Source organism: Manis pentadactyla, chromosome 12, assembly GCF_030020395.1.
Source record: "Manis pentadactyla isolate mManPen7 chromosome 12, mManPen7.hap1, whole genome shotgun sequence".
NCBI classification, from domain to species: Eukaryota; Metazoa; Chordata; class Mammalia; order Pholidota; family Manidae; genus Manis; species Manis pentadactyla.
Window position 1 is genome coordinate 45755453 of NC_080030.1, and position 27476 is coordinate 45782928.

The 27476-nt window shown below is 36.4% G+C and overlaps 1 long non-coding RNA gene across 1 annotated transcript; it reads left to right on the forward strand.

Annotated features, from left to right (window-relative positions):
* Positions 1-467: 467 nt before the first annotated feature.
* LOC130679931 (uncharacterized) lies at positions 468-27213 on the forward strand. Its single transcript, XR_008992926.1, has 3 exons — positions 468-1302; positions 20946-21061; positions 26415-27213. It is a non-coding gene; the product is annotated as an uncharacterized LOC130679931 (long non-coding RNA).
* The last annotated feature ends 263 nt before the right edge of the window (positions 27214-27476 follow it).

A 27476-nucleotide genomic window follows, 5' to 3' on the forward strand; every position in this document is an offset into this window, starting at 1 on the left:
GTTGCAAAGAGTTCTCCGAGCGGAAATCACAAGTACCCGCCCTCTTCTCTGTGATTGGCCATTTGCTGCCCTTTCAGGGAAATTCTCGTCATACTATTGGTTAAGGTGACAGGCCTTCAGCAAACCAACTACGACTGGGGCTCAGGGATTTCGGGAAATGTAGTTCTCTATAGAGCTTCCACATGCAAGGACCAGGTCTTTAGAACAAGGTTACACTTGGAACCTATAAAATTGTTTTGTGGTATTTTTATTGAATTACTCAGTTAATTCACAGGGTGCAACGAACAATAAAACAAATTTGATGGTTTTCTTAAGCTATGTCCAAATACACATATTATTCAGAGTGACATTGTGCAAGGGAGTGAAGATGCAAAAAATGCAATTTTTGCTTTCAACAAGCTCACCACAGTCTAAAGGGCGGCCAACCTAACATAAATAAGTAATTGTGAAACAATGTGATTCACACATTGATGAAATCATGCACGAGGACTGAGCATGGTAATTTAACCAGCTAGAGAAAGCCTAGAAATGGTGATGCCACCATAGTTGAGTCAAGATAAGTAGGCTGACCAAAGCGACAGGAGGGCTGATGGCAAGGTAATCACAATTACCTGGAGAGTTTTTTAAAAAAATACACATGCTTCCATAGGGGGAAATTGCAAAACATATCAGTTCCCCACAGAATTTTATGAACCACCTTTCACCTAGGTTGAAAGTAAATTTGTTGGATAATTTGTCATCCTTGGATTATAAAACTCTTTGGAAAGGGGACAACTTGCTGAGAGGCCTTGTGATGTAGTGCAAAAGTCCCAGGCTTTGTTGTTTGCCAGACATGAATTTCATCCCAGGCCTTGGTAATATGTTCAATCTTGGGTAAATTTTTTAATTTTCCAAAGGGTCAGATTTCTCATGTGTAAAATGAGATGAATACTGCTTTCTTTCTAGGGTTTTTAAGGATAAACTAGGGAGGAAAAATGTGAAGTTTACACTACATTGGTTAGCACTATGCAGATACTAAAATATGTCAGTATTTCCATTCTACTATCAGGATCATTGAGGTGGAAGGATCTTCAAGATATCTCCAATTTAAGCCAGTCCCCCATTTTGTGTCTAGAATTTTTGTCTTGATTTCTATACTTCATCCCTCCTCTCAGATTATGAACTCTCCTGGCATTCCCTAAACATTGGTTCATAGAGGACACATGGAATTTAAGATGAATGTGGAGCATATCTGCTGTAGCTTTGTAAACTTGCAATCCACTCTCTCCAAGCTCAGGGAGATCAGAACATATCCAAATTCTGGTAGGTAAAAAACACAATGCCCCAAAATATCTACCCTTAATGTAGAAAAGTCAACTCATTTCTTATAAGTCAGTTTCAATTAATTAATTGATTTTTAATTAGTAGACAATATAAGAATTTAAGTTAAAATTGATTAGAAATTATAGTTTTAGAATAAGATGATTAAAATGCAATAATACATATTTTTTATTTTAAAATTCACATAACAGAGTTTTACCTATAATCTCTCAACAAAGTTTGACTTGTTTGTTTGTTTTAATGAATGAACCAAAGCATTGATTCTTTGGGCAAGTGACATTCTCCCCAAATGGAATTCTTTTTTACTTGTTTTTTGAAGAATGGACCAGGAGATGATGATGAATATGTATAAAACTGACAAATTATAAATAGCTGTATTATATTTAGCTGAGTCAGGACAGTTCTAAACAATACACAGTTAACACAATGAAAATAATAAGGGGAAAAAAGATACAAAAATAAAGTCAGCTCATTAAATTATCTGGCAAAGAGGGCCAAAGACAGAGATTTCATAACCTTCCCAAATCTTCCAGTCCTCATTATCTTGTTTAAAGAGTATTAAGCTAACAAAGACTCTTCTTTTGATCTATAGAGACAGTTGGATGTTGATTGTGAGAGGAATAGGGTGGAAACTGAAAATAAATATTTTAATGAGAAATTATGTTATTGGCAAAAACTTTCTGGAAGGTAGACCAAATCTACCTCACCTGCTGACGTTCATTGATATTGACTTAATATCAGTTTATTGAATCCCAAAGGATGTATGCATGACAATAATTGATTCACTACACCATTTAACAGAATACTGAATTTAATTATTTGTAAATGGCCACAGAGGTATTAGTTAGTTAGTTTGCCTAATTCAGGCCCCCTTTTCTGAATGAGTCCCCTAGGTCCTGCTGAAATGCTGGGCCTGGGCAACCTTGTTTTGGTCAGGTGACCATATGTCCTGGCCCAAACTGATTGGATCAGAGGCAGACACCTTGAAATAAGCCAAGCCAAGATATCATCTTCTTCTGGGACCTTGGAATTGAATCACAAAGATCCTAATTAGTCTGAACTAGGATGTCATGTAGAGCCGGGGCTGAAGCTGAGAGTGCCGGTACTCAAATGGAACACGGGAAAACAGAGCAGACACAAAAACTATAGAAAAGTGACTTTAGAGAGTTTGACAGTAAAGTCTCCATTCCTGATTTTCCAATTCCCTGTCCTTATTCCTTGTAAAATCTGGCTATACTTTCTCTCCTTCTTTGTGTAAATAGTTTGTATGGCTTTCTGGTTTTTGCAAATATTCTGACAGAAATTTAGGTACAACCTGCCTCAAAATATAAAGGAAGGTAGAGCTAGTCTCTTATAGTTAAAAGGCTACGTCAGTCATCCAGCAACGAGTTGGTAGCTTAGACTGGGATGGTTAAAAGTAGTGGTTGTGGTAAGAAAGAGTCAGATTCTGGATTATATTTTAATGGTAGAACCAAGAGGGTTTCCTGACAGTATGGGAGCAGGGTAGCAGAGAAATGGAAGAGGCAAAGATGATGCCTGTTTCTGGCCTGAGCACTTTAAAGAGTGGTGTTGAAATTTAACTTCCACATTTATGACTTTTGGATAATTTTATTACCATTTGTAGCTGAGACTCCCCACAAATATCAACAGCTAAATAAACTAAGTCTTGGCTGGTAACAAGCAAGATCCATTACATTGTGATCTTGTCCATCTCTGGCCTTTCTAAAACAAGAAAGTAGGAAGATATTAGTGAGCCTTCATTATTCCATAAATTACCTCTATTACTATTTAATATTATTTGTAAGATTATCAGTATAGACCAAAAAAGGCCAGTAAATTGAAGTGAAAATTCCAAAAGTGCAAAACAAAGCTTATTGAACCAAATAAACACTTAAATGTAAAGTATGAGCCATTAATGTAATATGAGTAAAAAATACTGTCAAATTCTTAAAACTTAGAAACTGCTTGGGCAATCAGGAGTTCCTCGATAACTCTCATTTATTTCAAATGCTATTTCAAAAATGGAACAATATTCAAGGTAATGAATAACGTCCCAGTATTTTTAACTTCAGTATCTTATTTTAGAATTTAAATATTGTTATAAATATTTTGAGAAATTTGCTAAACTTTTGTCAAAAGTTCAGTTTTTTCAAATAACTCCTTATGATTTGATTTGTGGTCTAAAGAGCCAGCAACAGAGTTCATACTTTATTACACTTCATGCAAGTACACTTCATATACCATGGTAACTGAGTAAGCCTTGAAAAGCAGTTAAAGTTCATATTTTGTTCCAATCCTGCTGCCATTGCTTCCTTATGTTCTACTTTGCATGTCGCCTTCTGCCAAGTACCCTCCAACCCTGGCAACACACACACAAAAAGAGAGAGAATGAATTATATATATCATAATGCTTCTCAAAGTAGTCTCTTAGGACAGGTCCAGCATACCAAATGTGATTCTGAAGGAACTGCCAGGCTGCACATTTGATTTTTTTGTAATTAAATTCTTCTCAGCACACAGGTCAGTAACTAAATGCTAGCGTGCTAACAGAAACCTGAACACTTTCTTCCCCTCGGAGAGAGTCACTAGATGTGGCAGCCCAGAGAGATAGTGTCAGTTGTGGCTGACTGATGCAACAGGGCCTTCCATCTCAGGCTCTGAGGTTAGAAACACTGTCCCATCTCTTAGTCATCTGGCTGTAGGACTTTTAAATGTCGACTCTCCTTGCTTTCTGATCAACCCCACAAAAGTCAGAAAGGTTCGAAACAAAAAACCTTAGTATAAGAAGAGTGGGAGCAATCCTCTGTCCAAGGACCCATAAGAGCCAAGAGAATAGTACTGACAATGAAAAACATGCAAGGAATACTAAGGAACTCTTGGCAGTTTTATATAGAAGGTGGGTAAGCATAGTCTCAATATGAGGGACAGAGTTCCCCAATATGAGACCAGGTATCTAGCTTTAAACTCAGAATTTACACTCAGGATTTAAACTCAGGATTCCTTGATGGTGTTTTTAACAAACCAAATATTTAGTGCAACCACAATGTGCCTACAAATCTATCATTGTTGGATGTGCTTCCCCCAGCTCTGGGTCAAACATCTTTGACTTTATGTAACCTCTGGTCTCATGGTCATCTGCCCTTTTTAATATTATTCTATAATTCTGTTTTCACATACTCTTAGTCTCAGTTCTGCCCAGTGGTCCTTGCAGTATTCCAGATTCTCTGATCAATGGCACAAACTCAGTTCCTCTGAGCACACAATTTTTTTTTATTAAGGTATCATTGATATACAATCTTATGAAGGTTTCACATGAGAAACATTGTGGTTACTACATTCACCCATATTATCAAGTCCCCACACACACCCCATTGCAGTCACTGTCCATCAGCATAGTAAAATGCTATAGAGTCACTACTTATCTTCTCCATGCCATGTTGTCTTCCCCATGACCCCCCTGCATTATGTGTGCTAATCATAAGAGCATATAATTTTTAATGAAACATCTGTATCAAGAAACCTGCTAACATGCTAATAAACCAAAACACTCATAAAATTAATGTAAAAATTAATGTAAAAAATATCGTCTATACCCCAAATAAAACAGCTTTTTTATTCTCAGCATAATACACACACACACACACACACACACACACACCACATAACCCTAGTTCCCCAAACCTTAAGAACAATTTAGATCTTGTCTGAATGATTTCTTAAGATAACCTTTGAAAGAAGATAAAAGTTAGCATAGGAAAACATCTCCAGAATTCTCCTCACCTATTTATAAAACCCTCTCACCCTACCCTTGCCCATCTCATGACAGCTCTTCCAACACCCCAATCCCTCTCTCCTTAGGAAGCCCAGCCTTTGCTGGATGACTTACTCACTCTTTCCAAACTCCCCCCTTCCTCTAAATGTCCCAGACATTTTCTTCTTCTGTAATACCATCTACTCCCTTCTCTCTGACACCCAACTAATATTCTCAGCTAATCAGAAAAAATGGGAGTGAATAGCCCAGAAACACAAAAAGAATATTCTTTACAAGGGAGGAATGAGGAACATGACTATGGACGCTTAAGTAGTTTAGTTTCAGTTTGTTCCTGGACCGTAAACACACCCAAAGAGGTAATAATTGTGATGTCGGGGACACATAATGCCTGAAGTCTCTAAAGCATGGGAGAAAAAAAAGAAGCATGCAGTGCTACATTAATTTCCAAAATCGACGATCAAGAATCTGAATCCTGGTGCTTCTGTTTATTTGCTAGCAGGACGAGCTTTAGTATTCCATTCCACAAACATCTCCTTTATGCCCGCTGTGTGACAGGTACTTTGCTGGGTGTTGTGGGGAGTACAAACACGGTACAACTTAGCTGTGGAACTCAGTAAGATGGCACTACAGTGATAAGGAGGCAGAAACCCTAAAAGGAATGACAAGAACCAATGCCAAAAATCTCTTGATTCTCCTAAGGATTGTTACCATATGTCATTTCAAGCTCTCCATAGCAACACTCTCCCATTGGGTCTGTATTCATCATGATACCTTGTCCCAGAGGATGAAAGCAACACCTGGGCCTGGGAAAAATGGAGGGTGGAGGAGGGAAGACTGGAGTTACTCAATTCCCTATTATTCATCCAAAATCTCCAACTACTCCCACTAGGTTTCATCCAGACTAGCATGACCCAAATATTTCCACTAAGACTTAATCTTGCTCAACAGGCCCCAAATACAATGCCGCTTCCTTGGTTTCCTCATAACCGTGAGGAGGGTGTAACCTTGAGGTGTGGCTTCATAACTGGAGTGAGTGGAAGTTCTCACATTTACACACAGGTTAGGTCCTATTCACCCTTCAGCAGGAAGTGAAGGGCCTTTTTTATTTTTGTAGTGATGAAGTAAGTGATGATTCCTTGAAGCCCAGGCCTGTAGGAAGAAAAGGAAGGAGAACATCACGATTTTCTTTGCTCCACATTATCTTTTAGCAGTTGGAATGACAGTACTTTCGAGAAGCCAGTGGAAAAAAAGTGGTTTGAGACTATCAGTCAACCAAAAAACTTTTACTTAGGGCCAATACATTGGGAGGGTAAATGCAACACTAGCATTTTGCAATGTTAGGGTCCCATGTATTGCGAAGTAATATTATCTGTCTCTGTGCTCTTTCAAATGATTCATATTCAGTTTTCAGTCATGAGGTTTATTTCCTCTGATTTGTCCAGTGTTCTGTCTGAGCATCTAACTTTAGTAACAGCTGGCTTAAAACGCAGTGCATAACATCGATGCATAAATTCCTCTGCAATGGCTACCTCTTAATTTGCTCATAAACTAGAAATGTTCTGCTTATTCATGATGAGAATGTTTGCTAAATTCAGGAAATTGAAGAGCAAGTTCCATGATGTCATTATCATGGGTCAGCAGCCTAGTGGTTTCCTTAAAGAGGCATCTTACTGCATTTGAAATTGAGAACAGAGGTACCCATCTAGTGATAATGTGAGTGTTAAAGTGCAACCAACTTGAGTAATTCTATTGTCTCTTTAGCTATTCAGATATGCAGAGCTTCTATTCACTCTTTTGCATTTCTATTTCTTATGTCATGGAAGAACAGAGAAGGCTCAGACCACTGAGGCATACCTGAATTCTGTTAAGTAGCATCTGACAAGTCATTTAACACTTAAGTTCTCATTTTCTCATGTGTAAAATAGGAGTACAAATGCCTTCCTAAGGAGAGTGTTATAAGATTACAGACAAAGAGTGTATAAAGTTCCTAGCTCAAAACATATCACAAATATTGAAATTAAATATTATCTATTCAGATCATTCTCTGTGATGTCTGTTGCCCCTCTCTGGGTGATTTTATTTTATTCTTGGGACTTAAATGTTATCTAAACATTAATGATTCCCAAATTTGTATGTCCATTTCAAACCTCTCCCCTGAATTCCAGATTTGATTCATAAATGTCTCTTTGGCATCTCTACTTGGATATCCAAAAGGCATTTAAAACTTAAGGTCCAAACTAAATTCTTCCCTTCCAATTGCAAACTATATGTTACATTTTCCAAAATCTTCCTTTTTTCTGTTCATGGTGGTTCTATCCTCTAGATGTTCAGGCCCACATGAAGAAACTTATACCACCCACTTCCGTACCTCTCCCACAACACAAAACACACACACACACACACACACTGCATATTTCTATTTCAAGTTCACCAGCAAATCTCAGCTCTATCTTTACAGTATATTCAGAATTTGACAAATTTTCAGAACTTCCACTTTTCATGCCTTAGTCCAAGTCAGAATCAGTTTTCATATGGATTATTGAACTATATACCAGATTAATCCCCTCTCATCTATGCTCAAAAGAGTGACCAATTTAAAAATTAAGTCAGATATGTCAGTTCAGTCTCCTTCAGTAAAGTAAAGAAAGGGCTTCTCCACTCTCAGTAAAGATTAAAGTTCTTTATAAGGGCCTGCACAGGCCCTACAGGATCTGTCCTTCCTCCCTCTCTGTCCTTATGTCCCTCCACTCTCCTGTTCACTTCACCATGGCTACGCTCATTTCTTGCTTCTTGATTAGAGCAAGCACATTTGTACCTTAGGGCTTTGCATTAGCTCTTCTGCCTGCATAAACCAGGGGCAGACTTTTTCTTTACTAGGCCAGATACTAAATATTTTCAGTTTTATAGGCCACATACAGCCTCAGCCACAACTACTTAGCACTGCCAATGTAGTGCAAAAGCAGCCATAGACAATGTGTTAGCAGTCTGTGTGACTGTGTGCCAATCAAACTTTATTTATAAGAACAGGCTGTGCACTGGGTTTGGCCAAGCCCTGTTCAGTACTTGTTTCCCCGTATTTGATCCCCACATATGGTCTATGCCCACATTTCCTTCATGCCCCTGCCCAATTGTCGCCAAGTGTCGCTTTACCTTTCTTGGCCCTCCTTGGCTTTCTCCCATAAAATAGGAGCGATTTCACTCTTCTCCACCACACACACACACACACACACTCTCTCTCTCTCTCTCTTTCTCTCTCTCTCTCTGTCTCTGTCTCTCTCTCTCTGTCTGTCTCTCTTTCTCTCAAACACACTATCAGGCACTTTGCATCCCCAGCCCAGGCTTCTAACTTGGCCTTTTTTTTCCTTCCATACACTAACCAGTACCTGACACACTACACATTTATTTTTCTGGGACTTCGTTCTCTTCTCTGCTGTGTCTCTGGGACATAGAACAGTTGACTGATGTAGAATGAATCAAAGAGCCCTGGGCCAGAGGGCTGGAGTTCCTTCTGGCTTCTAGTATAAGCCAGTACAACCCTTCAGCATGTCACTTAACCACTCAAATTATAAATATCCTTTGCAAAATGGGTGAAAGTAAGACAGGCTATAGAGATCAAATCGAATGGTAAATGCAAAAACAAAAACAACAAGAAAAAAACCCAAACCCCAAATCCTATGAAAAGTAATAGAAATGTAAGTTTCATTTGATAGCTGATGCATCTTAATCTCTTTTAGGAAAAATATAAGTACTCTGCAAACCAAAAACCTTTGACTTATTCAGGGTTCTAAATGACCAAAGTAATTTCCTTTTTACGGTCATTTTCTCAGCTTCAAACTTTGAAATATAGAAGAAAAGAAAATGGAAGTCTTTAGGAATCACTTGAAGATTCAGTCTAATTGATTTCCTCTTTTCCCAACATCCCTTCACAATCTAAGCATCCAGAGATCAGGCAGAGGTCTTCATTTGGACTTACAGTTTATAATTTAAAAATGAAAAGTTTTTACATTTAAATTGATTAAACCTAGAGTTGTATCATTGACCCACCTGTTCTAGTAATTGGATTTGTAAGCTATGATTTATGTTTATAAGATATTTGAAATGGAAAGATCATATACCAGAATATTGTCTAAGGTTCATGACTTCTAGTTCCTAGTGAATTATTTCTAATATTTACTCATATTAATTCTAAAGTAATCAAGTTTGAGAGAAGCACAAAGCTCTATCTCTCTGCACATCCTCATCTTCTCCCAGAGAAAGTCTTGGCCTCTCCAGATAGGGTGGATGAGCATTTGTCATACCTGGATGGAGAATTGGGGTGCTCTTCACCAGGAAAGCAGCTTTAGGGGCAGAGAACTGGGAATAAGGAAGTGGGGCTAACCAAGCAATTGAAGCCAAAACAATTCTGCCAGAGTGAAGCCCATTTTGTTTGTTGCCCCTGAGCATGAAATGTTATGTCCAATTAACAAACATAGGATCTGAAATTTTCTTGGCTGCCATACAACTCAGATTGCTGCTTTAGTGGCAGCCAAATAATTATCCAGGAGCATATTTGGGAGAGCGACAGAAATCCCCAAAAGATCATGTTTGAAACATTACTATTATAGCAGCAGGCACAAAGTTCACAGTGTGCAAGAAAGATAAACTTTCTTCATCTTTAAATACTAAATTATTGTCTGACTTGAGGCCTACTCTCTATTTTTTTTTAACTTGATGTAGAAAATTGATCTTATTACATCAGGCAAGCCAAGGGCTGTTTTTAAGCTCTTTCAGAGTTTCAACTCAGTCATTTCAGGATATTTGCTTTCTGACCCCCACTCACAATGCTGCCATGGTGGGGAACAGAGAAGAATTAGCTTGTCAGCCTTGGTTTGACTTGCCAGGTCCTCAGCACAGGTAATAAACCACAACCCTTTGAAGGGCCAAGAGATAGTCTTGGGAAGCTGACTTAACTTCCTGCGGCTGACAGTCTGCTGCGATGTAGTCATGGACTCAACGAATTTCCCAGCAGTGGGGAATGTGTATGCCATATCCTTCTGATATGACATCCCTTGCCAGGTTTTAAGACCCAGACCAGGGGAGGGGCCTTTCTCCAGCCCTCTCATGCCTACCATGCTGTGTTATACTTCACTGGCTGCACTGACTGAATGGGGGAGTATGCTTTCTTTTTTGGGAAGCTTGCAGCCTCCCTGGACCTCCCCTAGGACAAAAGGCACAGGTTCTCTACTTGTGGATCATCAGATGTACAAGGGAGCAAAGGGAGAGAGAAGATACTTGAAGAGATGATATATTTGTGGGGTGCCCTTCCCCAGCTCACTCTGCCTGAGGAAAGAAGTGCAAGGCACCCCACACTTGCACTTAACTCCAGCCTTTCTCTTCCTTCCTTCCCTTCTCAGATCTCTATGGGGAAGGCAGAGAAACAGATAGACTTTTTTATTTTTCTGATCATTACTGTCTGCCTCTTATCTTTATATTTAAAAAATTTAAACTTAGAAATTATAATGTCTCATTTGATTGCCAGCAAAGTTTTCATAACCTACCAAAGGGCCAAGCAGGGACCCACCTCTCTGAGTCTAAAAGCAGAGGGTGGTTGGAGGGACAGACAATGAAAGAAAAATCATGCTGATTAATATCTCAGTTTTCTTATTCCACCATTTTACATTATGTTCCACATGCTTGTAGTATTACTATTATTATTTTAGCACAAGTTTGTTTAAAGTTGAGGAAGAAGTAAGTCATCCATTCTATTTAAAAATATTATAAAAGTCCTAAGAGTTAGTTATCTGCATCTGGCATGGTTCTTTCCTCTACACTTTGAAAAATGTCACAGTTTTTCTCCTTTTGAGAAAAAATATTAACATCTAGATTATCCATAGTCATGGATTCAAGGTAAAGCAAGGGCTGCCGTCAGCTACATAAGATCCCACTCCTTTTTGATAACAGACCAAAACCCTCTGACATAGATAATCAATGATACTCAATTCAGTTTTGCTTCAGGCCAAAAACACCACACTGTCTGTTGTCTAGCTGCCTTTTTACCTAGGAGAGAAATGGGTAGGAATAAATCTGTCATTTTACCTAGGAGAGAAATGGGTAGGAATAAATCTGTCATTTTACCTAGGAAAGAAATCGGTAGGAATAAATCTCAGTATAGAGGTATTTATTAAAAGTATTTGGAAAAGGAATATATATATATGTTATATATGTATAATATTCACTCTAGTTGTACCCGCTCTTCCTCTTGTAATGCATCTACTCTGGGTGCCAGCACCACAAACCAAAATTTCTGTTGGGCTCTTTGCCCACCAGCTGTTATATCCCACCTTCTGTGGCTCAGTTCCTCTGCCCTTGGCTCAGGCTTTTGTTCTGGCCCTGATGGATACATTGTGTGACTCTCTACCATTACCCCTGGCTCTGGCCTTGCGTTCCCTAGGTTATACAATGCAGTGTATTTTTCTACTACTCCAGTCATCACCAGTTATAACTAAGAGATACAGACTGGCCACATGGGCATCCCTTGCTTGCTATCGTGCCATAACAGACCTCCAGGACACTGCTACAGCTGAGTTCATGGTGAGGAGGGGGGTTAGACCTCTGATACACAGAGTAACCTTCAGTTATCCAGAACAACCAGGACACCTAAATTTCTGCAAGATTTGTATACTGGGGTCAGAAAATAAACCAGCTCTTACCACAACATAGATATATTAAGCTGGTCAAGTGTACTATCTGTTGTTATGTTGTATCTGATTCCAAGTTCAGGCTTTTCCGTTGGTGGGCAATGGATTGTATTGGCTGAAAGATTCTGTTGAATTAGGAATTGGTGTCCTGAGTGTGTGGGTTGCTGAAGTGTGGGTTAAGGAATTCAGTCTTGCTTCAGGCCAGAAACACACTCTCTGTTGTCTAGCTGCCTTCTACTTGAGAATTTCAAAAGCGTAGCATAACTGAATTCTAAGCTGATGCCAAGATACTTGGTTATGCCAACAAGAAAAAAGATCAAGAAAAGGAAGAATAATGATCAGTAACTGAGCCTGAAAATAATATGGCCAATATCTTTCATATGTATAGCATTTTACACTTTTGAAAGCATGTTATCTGTTTAATATTCTTAACAATACCTATGCATCATTGCCTCTATTTGGGGATTATGAACTAAAGCTCAGGGACAAAAAGTAACTTGTAAAGTCATGTAGCCAATAAATGGCAGAGCAAAGAGAAAAACTCAGCTCCTTGGACCCTCTGTCCAGAATTTTGTCTTCTACACCACACTGCCCTTGTGAGTAGCCTGCTTTCTCAGAATTATGGGCAACATTCATTTTCAGAATTATGGGCAACTTGTTTTATTTTGGCCTCATTTTAATGATTAGCCCCTATCTGCTATAAGATTTTCCCTATTCTACTCAATGGCCCTGTTCTGTGAATTCTTCTTGCAGGCCAAATCTAACCCAGCTCTAAAATTTCCTTACTTTTTCATTTGCCAAATTTTCTTCTTCCTATTAAAAATATTCTTTGAAGTCCAGTTAGCATAACTATCCTATAGTAGTACACTCTTAAATTTTTCTAGAGTATCTGAATTCAGTTGAATTTTTTATACCGTGCCCAATTCCCTGTTAATACTCAAAATACATTAAATAATCTTTATCAGAAAAGTTTCAGAGCCTAAAACTAAATAGTGCTGACTTCTTCCATCACATAAAGTACCTAACTGGGGTTAGATTTCTTGGGTTTAGATTACTCAGCACATGAAAAACACTTAGAACAATGCCCTGTACGTAGTATATGCTCGCTAAAAATTGTTTTGTTATTGCTGTTTTTTGGCTTAAAATGGAGTATGAGAAATGAGGCCCTCTCAGGTCATATAGAGGAACATTTAATTTTAAATAACAATTGTATGTTGTAATTCTTACTTGTACATTAGAAGATTTAGATCACTTCCTTTATTTGGGTATTCTTTTAAAAATTCTTTTAAACATTATTATCAATTTTTACAAGTAATAAAAGAATCCTATCTAATAAATTTCTGTTTATAAGCTGTATTTTGCAAAACCTGTTCTGCCCCTATATAATCAGTGGTAAAGGTTGGTTGGTTCCAGTTATCAGTGTGTGCATTGTACCACCGTTTTGTGGCAGAAATACTATAGTATTGAACCTGTCTGGATTTTTCTCAGTCTCTTTCAATTTTTTAATCACTAAGGATATGTGGATGAAAATAATTTCCTTGTTCAGGAGTTCCTCTTCTCATGCAGTTGATTTCTTTCACATGAAATAGAAATGTGCTTTTAATTCCTAAAATATGAGTGTTTAAGCACATTGCCATTATACTTGAAAACAGGAAACTTACAACAATAGAAGTAACAACACTCAGATAAAGCCAGTGTAGAATGCAAAATAAAACTCTGATGTAATCAAAATCTACTTCTGTTTTATAAGCTGCAATGTAGGGTGGTTTTGCAGGAACTTATGACTTACATAGTTGACTACAGCAGCAACTGGTATTGAGTGTGGACATCATATCAGTAGTAGTAATCACAATGGCTTCCCACTGAAAATTTCAACTATGATCATCACCCTTTGCCTCTAATATCCAACATGTAATCTCTGCCTAAGAGAACTAACACAGTTCTCCTTTCATCAGATCATACCGCTGCTTCTCACAAACCAATTCCAAGGTATTCTCTTTATGTGGAAAATTCTGCTATTCCCAGAAATCCAAGCTCATCATTCTGCACATGGCTAAAAGGTTGTATCTTCAGTGAAGCTTTTCTTGATGGTTTGAAAGGAAGGTGGTTGTTACTCTGATTTTATTTTGCCTCCGTGTGCAACTCTTTGAGCTTACCATTCCTCAAACTATGTGCTTTCATATTTACATATTTGTCCATTTTCAATCACTTTAAGTCTGAAATTCATTGGTTATGTTCACTTACCATTTGAGATTTGAACTTCTCTAAAATCTCTTGGATGATGGACAGAATTCAATGATTTTTATAGAATGCCTACCAGAGGGATACAGTTGTATTATTAATATTTTTTTATACTAGCACAGCAAGATAGCTAGTGGTTTATTTGTTTTTCTTAATTGAATGTTTTTGATTGGAAGTGTACATATTGAGCTTCATTCCTGTCCTTTGTATGTATGAAGACACTAGCTAAGAGCCCTGCTAGAAGAGAGAAGACACGTGCTCTAACCTGCCAGCATACTCCAGAAAAGTAGCCTGACAGCAAAGTGGTGATGCCTTAAAAGAGAAGAAACTGCTCACCTAGGTTCAGTGCCAGCATCAGATCCAGCATATTATCTCTCCCAAGATAATATACCCTGTGAAGGTGGACTCTGAGCTGACAAGCCCACCTCCCGCAGGTTGCATGGTCCTCTGAGGTGTGTCACATAACAAATAGAGGGGAGCTCTGTCTCCTGAAGGCACTGATTCCACTATGTCAGTGAAAAGGGAATGACCCAGCAGTCAGATGAACATTTCCACGTGGATGCCCAACACGGGGGCTCCTAATTCAATGTCTTACACGAATCTACTCATCTCTTCCTTACAATGTCATCTTTTTTTTTACATTCTCTCTTTCAGAAAGACTACATCCTGTGACTAACCCAGGTGGCCTGGGCAGTCCCTGGAAAATGTTTTTTCTCTTTCATTACCACATTCAATTAGATACCAAGCCCAGGATCCCACCTTCTCAGTAGCTCTTGGTCCATTCCCCCTCCCCCCATACACCAGTCACCCTAATTTGGCCTCTCATTATTTTTGCTTATATTATTGCAATGTTGAGTTCATTTTCTTCCTCTCTTTAATATGGAATCTCTCCTTGTTACCCAAGGATCATTCTAAAATAAGAATCCAATCACATCGTGCCCTTTTTCAAAGCTCTCCATGTTTCTGCACTCCCTGTCTCCAGTATAAAACATGTATTCCCTAGATCCTTACTATCTGGTCCCTGCGTAATTCTCCAGATTATCTTTGTCATTACTCATCTTGCAAATTACTTCCCAGAAACACGAAACACTGTCTTCTCATCCCCAGTCCTGTTTCTGCTTATGTTTGGAACATGCCCTTTCTTTTCATCCTGTTCAGCTCAAGTCCTATATCATTTGATCTGTGAAGGCTCAATCACTTTCATGAAGAAAAGGGGTGCTTTGTCACATTTACCTACACAGTCCACCCTTCTTTGCATTTTATAACTTTTTGTAGGCCTGCCAAGGAACTCCAAATTATGCCATTCATTTCTTTGTCTACTATGTGGATGACTCCCCTGGAGTTAATACAGTGTATAGCGTGTATGTCAGTAGCGAGTGGCCCTGATTATTTGTATGTCTGCCTTTCTGCTACACTATAGTCTCATAAAAGAGAAGGATTTTTCCTCCAGTAGCTAGTACCAGTGCTTTCCCAGGTGCTTTGTAAATGCATAATGGACATAAATATCTACAGATGTCTGTCTGTCTACCTATCTATCAATCTATCTATCATCATCCACGCATCCACACACATGCACAAACGCACACTTCTGAAAAGTAATTCTCCTGCCTCCTCAGGAATGCAGGCATAATATATAGATGCACATCTATGTATGTATCAGGAGATACATTCCAATAACCCTAGTGGATGTCTGAAATCGTGAATAGTTCTGAACCTTATATGTACCATGTTTTTTCCTTACATACACACCTATGATAAAGTTTGATTTATAAATTAGGGACAATGAGAGATAAACAAAAATGACTAATAATAAAATAGAACAATTCTAGCAATATATGGTAATAAAAAAAATGTGAATGTGGCCTCTCTCTCAATATATCTTTTTGTACCATACTGACCCTTCTTCTTGTGATAATGTGAGATGATAAAATGCCAACATGATGAGATGAAATGAAGTGAAGTGAATGATATAGGCATTGTGACATAGTGTTAGGTTACTATTGACTTTCTGATAATACATCAGAAAGAGCATCATCTGCTTCCAGACTGCAGTTGACCTTGGGTAACTGGAACCATAGAAAATGAAACTGCAGATAAGGGGATGACCACATTAAACTTGAAATTTAACTAAATCCAACCAGATTAAACCAAACTAAATTAAATTAATCCAATTAATTTTCCTTCAGTGATTTTGTAGCTTAAAGCTGGAATGATTAGAGAATTGTGTTAGATTCTATAAGAAAATTGCATTCTCATTTTCTTTTTCATTATTTACTATCCATATTTTGGTGTTTTTCATATTCATTTTCCGTTTTCATTATTTTTTTACTGTACAAACTTTATTTTTTAGAACAATTTTAGGTTTACAGCAAAACTGAGTCAAACTACAGAGTTCCATATACCCCGTCTCCATACACACACACACACACACACACACACACACACACAAACACAGCTTCCCCCATTATGGACATTTGAGTGGTAGATTTATTACAATCAATGAACGTTTGTTACAGTCAGTTGATACATCATTATGCTCCAGGGGCCATAGTTTACACTAAGAGTTCCCTCTTGGGGGGGTGCATTCTATGGGTTTTGACAAATGCATAATGACATGTGTCTATCATTATAGTATTGTACAGAATAGTTTCAGTGCCCTATTTTCATTTCTTTTTGATTTCTGAATTCAAAGACTTATTTCTTTTGTTTCCCTGATTTTTAAATAAACACTGGTTACATTATGCATTTCCTGACTCATTTTCTCTCCCTTACTAGAAGATGGCACCGGTGGTGCCACTGAAAATGCATGTGAGTGTGATCGTGCGATGGATAATTCCCCCATATTGTTCACTCTCTTTTGATCAGTAACATTGAGTCTTTTTTTTAATGCTGCTTATTGGCTGTTTTAAATTATAAAAATGATTGAAACTAATGTTAGAAAGTTTGAAAATCAAGATAAGATATACAAATGTAAACCTAAGTAGCTTGCAATACTCAGTGATAAACATGTTAGCATTTTCATTTATTTCCTTCTAGATTTTTCCTATGTATGTGTGTGTATATACATATATACTAAATATATTATATATATATATTTGAAGCATACTGTCTAAATAATTTTGTATTCTGTTCCTTTCTATACAACATTGTATAGTATTCCATTTTCTTATGAACAGAATTTTCTGAAAATAAATTATAATATTCCATTATATCTTTCATGATTTATTAACCAAATTTCTATTATAGGACATTTAAAGTAATTTTATACACATTTTTTTGCCAGTATGAATAACATTTTGGTCATACATTTTTATTTGCAATGTTGATTATTTCTTACAGGTGTATTTGTAAAAGAACACTCCGGATTCACAGGATAGCCAGACTGAGTCTACATTGTATTTCTTCTACCTACCATGCCTAAACAAAGACTTTCTTGAAATATTTGCAGTCTTTAGAGACTTTATGTCATTCATAGCCGTAGAAAAGAGAAAGGGGAGAAGGCATTATCTTTGATGGTACTGCAGGTTCTTACAGACTGTACAAATTTTGGAAAGTTAATCAACATCTCTCTGCTTTAGTTTTTATTTGTGAAGTTGGGATAATATTACTATATTTGTACAGTTCTTGTTAGGAACATAAATATGCTAAGTATATAAGTGGTATCTTTTAAGATCATCTAATGACTAGTGGAATTGAATTATAACTCTAATGTTATAACACTCTGCTGAAAATTCTCTTTCTAGCCATGGCAGATATATATCCTAAGGATGAAACTGCCCAAGATGCTGTGACATCTATGGCATATTTTTAGCTTATTTGGGATCACATCTAGTATCCTAACACTGCCTTATATAGTTTTATATTTTTCTTGCTCTTTAAATTCCATTACTAAAGGTGACAACCTAGATGATTGCTGGATGATGATATGATCTTGCTGCTAGGGGTTAAAATATGTTACATCAAACAGCAGCACAGAGTTAATGTCAACAAAAGCCTTTAGAAACTTTGTTTAGGTTAGTGGATGAAGGATGTATTGTCTTGCATTTGGATCCAGAAAATGATTTATTGCCAACTACTTGGGTCAGATAAGAATGTTTTTCTTTTTAGCTTCTGATTTTGACATTATCTTTACTTACATGAAAGTGCAAAAAATTATTACAAAGAACTATCATATCCTGTAACTAGATACAATGATGCATAACATTTTGTCCCATATTTTACTTTACCTTTGTTCCTTTCCTCTATCTCCCTTTTATGCACGAATACTTCAAAATGTATTTCCTAAGGTCCATCTTTTACATAACCAAAGTCTTTCTATCAAAATCAGGAAATGTAACATTGGCACAATATTACTATCTAATTCATAGTTCTTATTCAAATTTCACAGATTATTTCAATAATTTTTTTTTTCCCTCAGCACCTTCCAATAATACAGCTATTTTTCTTGCCCAGAGACAGTCCCAGAACACAGGCTGTATTAATTGTTATGCTTCTTTAGTTTCCTTTCATCTGAAACAGTTTTCCAGCCTTTCTTTTTCTTTTCATGATTTAATATTTTTGAGCAGTAAAGCCAGGAACTTTACAGAATAGCCTTCAGTTGGATTTCTTTGATGTTTTATTGCAATTAGCTTCAGGTTTTGTATTTTTGATTTGTAATGACATAGAAGTGATGTTGTGACCTCAGAATATCCTATCAGGGAGCACATGATGTCAATTTGTCTCGTTATTAGCAACATTAACCTTAATAACGTAAATGAATTTGCATTTGTTAGGTTAACCTGTTATGAAGTTATATTTTGACTCTTTCTGAAAAAAACTTTTTAAGAATTCTTTTTTTCCTTTGCTTTAACCTTTCTAAAAATTTTATTCAATTTGGTTCTGAGATATGCATGCAGCAAAGAAATCAGATTATTTCAAAGCAGAAAAAGCCAAAACACAAGAAAAAATTATTTTGTTCTGTTCATATTTACATTGTAAATATTAAGCATAATATTAAGTATTTTAGCCACATAAATACCCTGTGACAGTAATATATATGCACACATATATGAATGTATACAATATAAATACAATTATATATATATATATACACACACACACACACACACACACACACACATATTTTGATGCCTTTACTGTAGGTAGGACAAAAGTCACTAAGATTTAAATGATGTACCCTCTATATGTGCCCTTTTTTTACATATTAGGGAGAATATTTTATTTGATTTAAAAAAATTTTTTTTAAATTCAGGTATAATTGACATGCAATATCCTACTAGTTTTATGTAAACATCATAGTGATTCCAAATTCTTATACCTTATGAAATGATCCCCATGATATTATTTTTCCTCTTTGTAATTGATAACTAATTAATGGAAATTACTGTGAAACTATGTCAATATCTTTTTGCTCATCAAACTTTTTATCCCCTGTTTTTAGTATTCATTAAGCTGTATCCTCTACCTTTTCGGACCTGTCCCTATTTTAGTACTTTCTTGCTTTCTGGCACAACAAAAAGTTCAAATCTCATTTTAAAGTGCCCCTGGACTTGACCATGTCTCTAAAAATCCTTGGTTCCTTTTACTGAAAAAATGGTATTTAGAAGCAAACATCTAGATGTTAGGTGTGCTCATTGCTCTTGGTGTGTCTTTACTTCTAGGCCCATTCATTTGATAGACCTAAGAAATGTACATACACACACATACACGCACATACCACACCCAAATACATGTGTTTATACTTCTTTCTGTAAAACTATATATGTATTATATAATATATTCTTGTGTGTATATTAATATAACTATATTCTCTTAAAAAGTATATAATTACATTATGTATGTATATATATATATATAAATATAATGAGCTCATGCTGATATCTCCAATTCCAATTCAATACCATGAGGGTCACAAAATATTTGAAAGGTGGAATAGATAGAATTTGATATTAATTGAATGTGAAGGGAAGATAGAGGAAGAAATCAAGGGTGATTTTAAGTAGTAAATATTAAGTATGACGCTGTCAAGAGTATCAACATTTTTTGTGTGTATACCAACCTGCTAATACAGCAAGATTGCATTACTTTTTAGCAGCTGTATTACGGATTCCTGCATATTGATCTTTTGGCAAAATAAAGCTTGAGGTCTTTTCATATTAACTATTCTTGAGCAAGGTCTCCTACTCTTTTCTTATTAATTTAATTTTGTGAAACTATACTGCATGTATTCCTGTGTAATTTTATTCTGTTAGTGTTAGACCATCATTCATCCCCTTTAAATGCTTTAACCCTGGTTTAGCTAATTGCTAATTGTCCCTGACAATTATCTGTTATACAAAGTCTTATAATATGCTTTCTATGTACTTTAGCTGATCTCTGCAGATAAAGCAAAATGTTAAGACTACAGCATGGTGTTGGTGGTGGGGCTGATGACCCTGGAATTGTAACTGGACATGAGTTCATTTCTTGCTATAGTGTTTTGTGTTATGAAGTAGATAATCAAAAGCCAGGTTACCAAATGCTTAAAAAAAAGAGGCAGAGCAAGATGAGAAATATGACTCAAAATTTATAAAAAGACAAGGAACTCTTCCTGATGGTTCTTATATAGCCTGAAAAGGATTATTAATATATGAGTTTCTTTCTTGGCTTCTTTCCTTCTCACTTTAAACATTCTTCCTAGGTAACCTAGTCCATTCCCCTGTCTCTAAAGTCTCCAACTACTATCCTATAATATTTATCTTCCTCCATAATAATAGAATTTTAGCTATTCGTATCAACTAAACTAGGGATTGAATTTCCTTGCCCCACTGCTGCAGGTGCAGAGACATGGTGGTTTTTGCATGGGGAATATGATTACAAGTGATACATAAAAATTCATCTTTACTTTCTTAAGGGGATATCTCTGGCCTCAAACTTCTACTCTTTTCTCCAAGCAGAGAGACTAGAGAAACCACATGTTGAATGTGGAAAAGCTACTATCAACCTGTGTCCCTGAATAGCTGCCTGAGGGGGAACCACCTACTAACCTGAAATACCTGTCCTGGAATTTCATGTGAGTGAGAAATACCCTCCAAAGGTTGAGCAATTATATTTTTTTTGTCTCTTTACTGAACACCTTCCTCATATCCAGCTGCTCACTAGATATTTCTACTTCTGTATATGGTGGATAGATACCTCAAAGCCAAAATGCTTCTCAAAGTACTTCTTCTTTCAGGCTTTATTGTCTTCCCAGATGAACAATACAGAACACTTGGCGTTATTGACTACTTCCTTCCCTTTTGTCCATATCCAGTTTGAACCACAACTTCTTGGTTCTCTTTAACTGCTTGCCTATCCAGCCTTTGCTCCCCATCCTCCTATCTGCTGCTTTAAATTGAGCCCCAGTTGTATCAGGCAGGCATTAATCCAAGAACCCAGTAACTGGTTTTTCTGTTTCTGATCTTGCTCCCTTCAAATTCATTTTTGGCTGATGTTCTATTACTTACTAGCTCAATGATCTCATCTGAGAAATAGCGATGTTCATATAGTATGTACCTTATGGAATTTTTGTGAAGATTAGTTGAGATAATGCATACCACACATTGAGCATGGTTCCTGAGATGTTGCGGTACTGAAAAGAAATTAGCTATTGTTAATACTATTATTAGCATTTTCATATCATAATTCTTTTTAAAATTCCTAAAAGGATTATAATTGCTTCTAGGATAAAATCACATCCCTTAGTGAGTCTGGCTAATATTCTGTAATCTGGTCCCTACTGAACTCTCCAGATTTATCTCTTGTTCTTCCCTTCAAACTCTGTGCTTTTTTCGTATTGAAATACCTATCAGTTACCTCAAGAAGCCAAACTTTATGCCTCCCACTTTGTCCGTGTTGATACCAATGCTTTAAACACTCTACCTCATGGTCTTTTCCTAACTTGTATTCTGCACATCCTTCAAATCTGAGCTTCTGTATTACCTCCTCCAGCAACTTTCTGTGATGCTTTCTGATCCAGTTTAAGTGCACATTTTATGTGCATCCATAACACCCTGTGTTTTCCTTTTTTGTGGCAGCTAGAATAACGTTCTATAAATGTTTTTAATAATAGACATGTTTTGGGTGTTTGCCTGGCCCATCTTCCTTTCTTGGTGGGCTTTCCATCCTGACTTGGTGGATGCTAGTGGAATTATTTATGTATGAATCTTCACCCTATTCATCATATCTGATTGAAGCATACTCAAGACTAGCCTAAATCAGTTTATTCTATCTGTTGAAAATTGAATTAAGAGACAAAACTATGACTGGTTAATATGAGTGCTAGGATTATAAAGCATGAAAATTTAGGACTAGATTCCATGCTTTAGAAAGAAAAAAGAATAAAAAAGCCTAGAGATACAAAGCCACAGACAAAATATGGAAAAACAGGGATATAAGCAGAGAAAGTGGATCTTCAGAGAGGAGAATAGAACTGAAACTTGGAGAGAAATGGAACAGAGACCATTCAACCCACCCAAGCAAGAGAGCAGCTGTCTCATGAATTGAAGCTTGAATTCATTCATTCAGAAATCTCTCTTAATCGCTGTTACTGAAAGTTTCTGTAAATGGCAGAAAAAAGAACCATGTTCCCATAGTACTTTGACTTGCTTTTTAACTATATGGGAGTATAATAAAAAATAAAAACCCAAATGGCACTGATTAATAACATAACTGCAGGACTTACTTTATATACATATTCACCTTGACAAATGAAGATAGCTGAAATTGAGGTCGTTTTTGACTGAGACTAAGATTTTCTTATAGTTATTCAGCCCAGATTGGCAACTACCAAAAGCTAGTGGTCATACACCAATCAATTCTCTCCATAGCCAGCATAAAATAACAAACGCATGTAACTGCAAAGGTATTCTGTGTTTCAAATGCTGTTATTAGACAAATTATAAGTTAAAGAATTCGCCTTTTGAAGGTCAGTCTTTCAAATTTTTTGAGGACTCAAACCCAGTATTCTGGGAAATACATATGTATATATATTCAATAATTGTTGATGGTGAGGTTTGGAACTTACTACATCTTTGCTTTGTATCTCTGTATCTTTCTTCTTTCTGGTCTGTTTAGAAAAATTAACAAGTTCATAAAAGTTGTGAGACATAAAAACTGAATGACTAGAAAATTAAGTGATATTTGAGAGACATTCTACTAGAGAAGCACTAAATAAATCATGAGAAGGCCAAGGTTCCAGACGAAATTCTGCTATTATATAATTATGTAATCTTGGGTAAATTAGTTGCCTGGAGTTCCCTTCCCTTTAGTTATCTCATCTCTGAAGTAAGGATCATACTCTTTCCTGCTTTCCTTGACATTATAACATTCAAATGTTCACTTTGAAAATATTAAGGTTTTATATACACCAAGGCCCTATTAATATTCTGCAGTAGAATATAGGCTAGGGTTGACTGGAGTGATTTCGCAGTCCAAAGATACTCTACTACTAGTCACTACTTTTGTCTATATAAGAAAGGATGCTTCCCATTCCCAGAAAGATACAAAAATCTGTATTTGGAACCTGAGAGTGACATATTAAATTATTAATCTGCAATATGATAGCATATATCTATGTTATATACCTAGGTAATATTTTTAGCAAAAGAAAAAGAATTGCAGTTATGTGTAAAAGGGTAATAAATCAAAATATTTTTAAAAGAAAGAAAGATGCTTCCAATCACATGCTATAGTTATTAAGAGCACAGGATCTCAGTGTTCTCAACTGCAAAATAGGATTCAATAATTATATCAGCAAATGGGATGTCAAAGAATTTAGCACAATTCCTGGGACAAGATAAGGGCCCAAATAATGTTAAGTGTTGAAGTAAACATAAGCTCTGACCTTCGACCCAGAATGGTCTTTGGAGAAAAAGATTACTGATAAGAAGTGTGAAGCTGCCCAGGTGGAGAAACATGGTCCCAGGTGCAGAGTCTCACGGCAAGTCATTTCTTTGCATTCCCATACACTCCAGATATGGAAAGATCTTGTTTCTTGCATTTGTCTCCTGAGAGGTGGGTTGGTCATTAATTCTTTTCGTCATTAATTCTTATTAAATGTTAGAAAATCAGATGACATTTCTCTGCCCCTTATTTCCCAGCAACATTTTATATACAAGTGTTTTTAACCAATGTTTTGATGAATCACTGTAGAACCATCTGGTACAAATTTAGGAAACATTTAACCAGGCCTACCTAGTTTATTTACAGATATTTGCAGAAAGTTATCATTGAAACCCAACATATGTCCTGATGTAATGGTGAATAAAATGTATGACAATATTAGATATGAATGTAGCTTTATGTGACACTGTATAAGAAAAGCATGGAAAAGGTAACAAAAACTTCATGCATAAAGAACACTATTTTATAGATTTGATTATCTTAAATTGACTAGTGAGAGTAATTTAGAGGGATAATTTTAATTTTACTCACCTTTCTAGACTATTGTTTAATTAATTGTGACTATTGGTCTAAATACGTTTATGGTTTCCTCTAAGATGTAAATACCACAAGTCATAGAGTGCAGGGTATCCAATTGACTTAAAGGAATAGCTGTCATTGAGAAAACAAATCCAGTTTAATGCAGCAAATTAATAATGAACTATGCATACTAGAAATGTAATAAGCAGAAATATTTCATCAAAATAATAATACAACAATATAATATTATATTCATTTTCAGAAAACAAGGAGAACTGACTCCTTCGTAGTAAAACATGTGTGTGCATTCTCAGGGATTTACCAATCATTGTCATTTCAAATTAAAATGGATTTTTTTTTGGTTTTAAAATACAATCACAAAAAAGCCCAATTCACCCACATAGTATGTACAGTGCCAGGTTTGTCCTGAACAGTGTTGATGGGAAGTCAAGGCTGCAGGACACGAGAGCCAAACTTAGAATTCTAGTGTATCTGTGGATCTTCTATATCTGAAATGTCATTTCCTGGTTTAATGCATTTTGAAAGTTGGAGTGTATCTAAATTTGACATACAATTTAAACTCTATACTAATGTTTAATTTTAATTATGATTTTTCTTTTTAAAGAATAAATTAAAAGGAAAAAACGGTGTGCTGCAAAAACATTATCTTCAGATGATAGTTCTTAAAACATTCTTTGGGTTTGAAATGCCCTAGCCCTGTTGGTACAGTCTCCTTTCAGAAGCACACCAGGTTTGAATGCTAGCTATACTTCTATTTTAAGTGCAGCAGAATGCAACTCCTTACACCTAATAGAAGCTACATGTTTTCATTGACTTTTGAGTAAGACTCATTTTCCAGTTATTTCCCAGGATTCGAAGTCAGATGAGAAAGTGACTCTGAAAAAAATCACTGAGTGTACTTACATGAAAGCACTTTTAAGATTTATAAAACAGCTATTCCTTAAAGCAAATGAACAATGCACACTTTTGGTGTTAAAATAGATCAGGTTTTGAATAAGTTGTTAATGTTTTTCCCTATTCCAGTAATTCCATTGTATTAATGTACATAAAAGATCAAGACATGAGTGGTTCTCAAAGGTTATTGTTAAAACAATTCCCTGGACTCTGTATTAAACCTGTGTGTACCCAAGTTCGAAATCGCCTCCCTTTCCAGTAGGTCTGGGGTGAGCTGGGGAATCTGTAGCCTTATAGACAGCAAGTGATTTTGGTGCAGATGGTGCCTCCATCACATCTAAGAAAAATGGAAGATTTCGAAATAGTTATGAAAGGAAAAGCAGTTACTATTGTAAGTTGTGCATCTCTGGTTTTAATATACTTCTAGAAGCTTATAGACACACAGTTCAGACTAGAAAAAACTCTTAATTAATTGACAGTATTAGGTCTGGCTTCCAGACCCTGTGTACCCAGGTGTACGTTCTGTGTATCACTTCTCTCTTTGAGCTTTGGTTCTTCATCGTTAAACGAAGAGTGGTGGTAGTAGCGTGCGGCCTCCATTATTTCTAATGAGCCTTCCCATCTTACATGATCTGTGCTTCTCAACTTCCGCTCTTCTTGGCTTCTGGGTTGGGTTTCATATGAGCATAAGGCCACTGCTTAGCAGCCCTGGAGGAGATTAGAGTGGAAATAGATGTGCTCCTCAGTCTTAACAAATTCTACCAGCACTATTTTTGAGAGTTTATGATTGTATTCTCCTGCCTTGGGAAGGGAGAATTTGGTAGAGTGAAAGCATGGTAACCTGACAATTGTATTTATTTGTAGGAATATAGGAAAGAAAAAACAAAGGTATAGAGTCTTTAAAGGCAGAGTACACCTTGAATTTCATTGGTAAGAAAATATGCTTGTGCCACAAAATATCAATTGTGTGTCAACATTTACTATTCAAAAACATATGATTACTTCAGTGAAATGAAAGTCATGTGACCTTCTGTTTTCTTTGTTTCTAGACATTGAAAAAATTTGGGATAACATAAAAAAAATAACGACTTCCAGAAACATTCAATGTGAAAAGAGACTTAATGAAGTAGCATGACAACTTATATCTAGTTCAAGCATCTGTCAATAAGTTTCATGCTTTGCTAATCCATAAAAGAAGAAAATAAAAGTCCTTTGGTTTTTCTGCCTTCCAACTCTAGAACAGAATGTCCCTGACTTGAAAATGGATGATGTCCAAAAAGGGAAAAATGAAAAGATAACTTGATATACCATTAACTGCTTTAGCATTTTTAGTATTTCAAAAATTTGCTGTATATACTCCTCTCATTGAAATATGCAATTATGACATTTCTAAGAAGTGATGGCATCTGGTGCTAAGGACAAAATAGTGGAATTTCCTGCAGGGAGCCTGATTCTCCCACCTGTTCTGTCTGAACAAGAAAGTTTTCTGAGGCCATGTATGGTGATGGTGTGAGTAGCTATCTAATGTGAGACAGATATGTAAAAGTTTGTTACTTTTTACTAAGACTATGATTTGTGAACAATAATTGCAAATAATTGGCACTTAGATATTATTTTGTGTGTGTGTGTGTGTATTTATATTTATGTAATGGTCATGCTGTCATTATCTTCATTTTACAGATGTGAAACTGAGCAGTAAAGAAGTTACATCTCTTGCTCAAAGTTACTTAGCTGGTGGGTGAAAAAGCCAGAATTCAAACCCAGGCAACTTGGTTCCTAGTCTGTCTTATTATCTAGTACACATCATACCCCTTACCTCAAATTAGTAAGTCCTGCTGAGGCTTCAGTTCCATCCATCTACATTGGCATTACTGAAAATCTTCTTGGACTTTCTGTAGTGCCAATACATTAGAAGCCAATCCAAGCAGAGGGAAATACCCCAGCAGCCAGCTGTCCTTCTGGTAGATATAGCCCACAGACATGCTTAGCTTGGTCAGTGTTTTTGGTCTGCTTTAGACAGTGTTAAAGACAGTGTTTTACATTTTAATTAGTTATTGAAGTAGATAGAATGGAGTGGAAAAGCCTTATATACAAATCTGTATCTCTGTCCT